Source organism: Mus caroli, chromosome 9 (genome assembly GCF_900094665.2).
Source record: "Mus caroli chromosome 9, CAROLI_EIJ_v1.1, whole genome shotgun sequence".
NCBI classification, from domain to species: Eukaryota; Metazoa; Chordata; class Mammalia; order Rodentia; family Muridae; genus Mus; species Mus caroli.
In genome coordinates this window covers 74,621,167-74,625,770 of record NC_034578.1, presented here as the reverse complement: position 1 = coordinate 74,625,770, position 4,604 = coordinate 74,621,167, and the positions used below count along the sequence as shown (strand labels likewise).

Below are 4,604 nucleotides of genomic sequence, written 5' to 3'. Positions count from 1 at the left end.
GAGAATCGCCACGTCCGAGGCGAGAGAAATCTCCTATATAAGGGAGGCGGTTTTCGGGCTTGGGGTCTCCGCCTTGTGAAGCTGATGCTCTCCCTCTCAAGACGCATTAAAGCTTGCTACAGAAGGATCCTGTTTGTGTGCCGCGTTGTTTCTTGCTGGCGGGAAAATCAGCGCGGGACAGAGCTATAAGATATGCATCCACTACTGCATGGATGGGCAGCAGTTTTCTGGAAATGATGGTGCCCAGAGAACATGTAAATTGTGCTTGCAAGACAAGATGGGACAAATGCTAGATGAAAGCCAGAAGCTACATTTATAGCCGAGGAGATGTAGGCCTTGTCAGGGTCCTTGGAAGAACCCAGATAGCCAGTGTTTTATTTGTGCACATAATGGGCTTTCAGAGAAACCCTGGACCCGGAAGAGTGATCTGTGTTGCTTTTAGACTAAATGGCTAAGTAGCCTTGTGCTGGCTAGCTTTATGTCAACTTTATACAGGCTAAAGTCTTCAGAGAGAATAGAACCTCAACCAACATAATGCCTCCAGAAGATCAGGCTATGGGCAAACCTGCAGGACATTTTCTTAATTAGTGAATCTTAAAAATTGTGGATGGATCCACCCCTGGGCTCCTGGTCCTGGGTTCTATAAGAAAGCAGGCTTAGCAAGCCATGAGGAGCAAGCCAATAATTAGCAATCCATGGCCTCGGCATCAGTGTCTGCCTCCAGGTTTCAGCCCTGACTTCCTTTGATGATGAAGTGGAAAGTTAAGGTGACTATAGGAACCCTAACTAAGAACATTTTATTTATCTATTATTAGATACTTTTTTCTTAGTGGTGTGTAGGTGTAGAGGTGATATTTAAAACACAGATAACTGATAAAGCAGAGGCCCTGCTAGCCAGAAAGGACTAAGGCCACAGCGTTGAAGTGGGTCTCAGAGAGCACCCCAAGATGCCCTGAACAATTCTTCAGTTCTAAACCATGATGGGATCAGGGGCATCGTGAGAGACTTCTGAAGGAAAGTTCTTTGTTTGTTTGTTTGTTTGTTTGTTTGTTTACATTTTGATATGCTGAGGCTCTGCGGGAAAATTTCAGCAGAAGATTCTGAATGAGGGTGACTGATGGACTGTAGAATCAAGGATCTCTTATTTATGGTTTTAAATGTTTTCTTCTACCCTGTTAGTCTCTGTGTCATTTTTACACGAGCGAGGCCTTTTCCCTTAATGCGTTTCCAATGAGTTTTACAATATTAGAACTGTTAGCTAGAAGTTAGAGTGGGGATGGGAGGAGCAGGAGAAGCTACTGAAGACACTGGAGCAACAAGTGAGGATGCTTTTGTAGGGAGCCAGCAGCTGCAAACAGAGTTTTGATGACTTTTAGCCCAACACGAATGTAGAAAGCCTGTGGAAATTTTATGTGCATGGCCGAAGTGTCTAGAGCAGTGGTTCTCAACCTTCCTAGTGCTGCGACCCTTTAATACAGTTCCTCCTGTTGTGGTGACTGACTCCTGGGCTTGGTCTGATGCTGTGTACACAAATGCTAAATTCTGTACCCCCAAGATCTGGTTGCCCCCAGATGAGAGAATCCTCACACACACCAGCCTTTGTTGTATAAACCTTGCTCCCAATTTAAAGCTAATTGGTTAATAAAAAGCTAGAGCCTGTGATGGGGCAGGAGGGAGAGAAAGGTAGGACTTGAGGATCCAGTAAGGAATCTCAGGATAGACCGGGGAAAGAAGGAGAAAGGTGATGGAGAGAGGAGGAGACCGCCACAAGAGGAGATGGACCGTTAGCACGTGTCCACAGAGAAGTGCCCCTGGAGGGCACAGGCTGATGGAGTGAAAAGGCAGCCTGGGTGAGACTCACACAGCAAGTAACAAGGGACATACAGCCAGGATGTATGTTTGAAAAGCTCAGAAGCTGTCCAGTCTAGGCTTACAGCTTATAAATAAAATACCAAGATTTTGTCTTTTATAGGAGCTAGCTAGAATAAATAATTAAGTTAGAGAACCCCAACTATAAAAATATTTTTATTCCTACTTAATAACTGTAATTTTACTATTTTTATTAGTTATAATATGTAATGATAATGAATTGTAAGTGACAAATATCTGTGTTTTCTAATGGTTTTAGGGCACTTTTGTGAAAGGGTTGTTCGACACACAAAGGGGTTTTGGTCCATAGGTTGAGATCCACTAGTCTAGAGCAGTATGGTCCTACAGGAGTATAAATCATATGTGTAATATAAAACTCTGAGTAGCTGCATCCGAAAGGCGAAAATAGTAATAGTTGAAGTTAATGCTAGCAAGTGATTTATTTACTGTAGCATCTGTAAAATGTTGTCACTTCACATGCAATTTTGATAAATTTGTTATTCATGCTATTAATAGCTAATTAATGCTAATAACAGCTAATATGATATTTTCACAATAAATTTTCAAACCCCTGTGTACATTTTAGACCTCAGTTTGCCTTGCTTTGGGTTAGCCACATTTTAAGGGATTAGTAGCCAGAAGTGGCTGATGACCGTTGTTATTGGACAACAGAGCTCTAGAGACACATTGAGTACAGCTGAGAATTCAAAAAAGCCAAGAAAGGTGGAGGGGACAAACAGCAGAGTAATGTTAAACAAAGGTATTAATGATTATATTAAACATTAATGGCACAGGTTGCCAGATTAGATAAACAAAAGCAAGCGTAAGATACATGCTATTTATAAAAGACTCCTATACAGACACAGGTAAGTAGAAAAATAAGTGGTTATAAAACTATTTCAAAGGCAATAATTAACATAAAATTCTAGTGGTTATGTTGATAATAGGTAAAACAGACTTAAAGAACAAAAAAGAATTTTTACTAGTGATGGAATTTCATGATGTTACAAATATAAATTCAACATGAAGATGTAATGTTCATAAATGCCTATGTTGATAATTATGGAGCTTCATGGTATCTGAAATAACAAGTGACACAGTCATAGAGAGAAACAAGCGACTCACAGTTACAGATGAGAAAGCTAACCCAACAACTGATGGAACAAGAAAAAAGAGTCAGTTATCAAAACCTGAACATTACTAATCACTGACTTAATGGAACATTATGTGCAACCGTGAGTCACCCCAAAATGCCTCAGCCAGCATGAATGCAATCACACCAGATGGCTCCTGTGTAGAATACACTATTTGACAACAATGGAATGAAGTTAAAAATAATCACAGGTTATCCAGGAAAGCTACTTAACACCCGAACTTAGGAAATCAAATAACATGCTTCTATATAATCTATGACTGAAAGAAGAGATTACAAGGGAATTTAGATCACATTTCAAGCTGAAGGCGATGAAAGCCTGGTACAAATTCTATTACTTATCCACAGAGTGACCTTTGGAACTCTTTCAGTCTCTGTTGGCTTCACAAAGAAAACAAGGCCCTCACCTGCTGGGTCAGCTAGCCCTGAAAAGAATGACGTGGAAGCATAGGGCCACTGTCACAGTAGGATTGGGATCACAGCAGTGTGTGTGTGTGTGTGTGTGTGTGTGTGTGTGTGTGTGTGTGTATGAGTGACTAGGGTTGAAAGGGTTAAGCAGGGATGAAAGGAGGGAGACAGAAGGCAGGAGAAGGTAGGGGAAGAATTAACCAAAAGCTTAGGAGATACCATGAAAAAGCCATATGGAAACTAACTACCTTGTAGGCCAATTAAAGTAATAAGTTCAAAAGGGATATAAAGAGAGGTAGAATAGACTAATGCTATTTCTAGAACTGTGGCTTATTTATCTAAAAACCCCCAATCTTATTTTTACTATATATCCATATAAGTTGCTGACCAGGGGGACCCAGAGGAATTAAGGTGGAGCCGAGCTGAGCTGGAAGTCTCCTCCCTGCTGGCTAACTTTCAGCATGCTGGAAGGCATTACCAGGCTCCATGGGAAGAAAAGCTATCAACATTCTCACCCAGCACACTGTGGTTTCCTGTGCTACCCAGCGAGTTGTGTACAGTGGTACAGTATTGGCATGAGGCTATGGGGCTAACCAACTGCCTTCTGCTGGGAGTTGAGGTCTCCTTCCATAGAGGGAATTCATACCCGATATGAAGCCTGGTCAAAAGCCAAGGTTGAAGAAAGTCTTAGGTTTAGGGAGGAATCTGCTATGGATGCTTGGGTAACTGGATGCACTGTCAAACTGTCTTCTAAATATTTATGCTTATAGGCAGCCATAGCCTGGTGCTGTTTTCAGCCTTGGTCAGAGATGCTTTATAGTGCAGTGGTGTCAGCTAGTGCACAGAACCTAGTTGGCTAAAGTGCTGAGAACTGAGGGAACTGTTAGTGTGCAGTCCTGTATGTGACATCTATATTACCCCTCCAAGGTTCAGGGGACGTTGTAGAAGAGTGGGCAGAGTATGGGCTAAGGATGAGGAGGAATATTGTAAATTGACGTGTGGACATTACACTCATGAAATCACCGAAGCTCTGCTGTGATGATCATTACTCTCAGCTGTAAGGTATTTACTGTGTTACAGTGGATGGCCATGCACGCAAGAATAGAGGTGTAGCACAGATGAGCTGAGTGTCTATTCTACTAGAATTCCTCCCTCCCTCCCTCCCTCCCTCCCT

At 41.9% G+C, this 4,604-nt stretch overlaps 1 protein-coding gene across 1 annotated transcript in view; it reads right to left on the bottom strand.

The window, feature by feature from the left end:
* Positions 1–4,604, bottom strand: part of Klhl31 (kelch like family member 31) — a 20,879-nt gene that overhangs the window by 7,253 nt on the left and 9,022 nt on the right. The gene's annotated exons all lie outside the window — the stretch shown is intronic.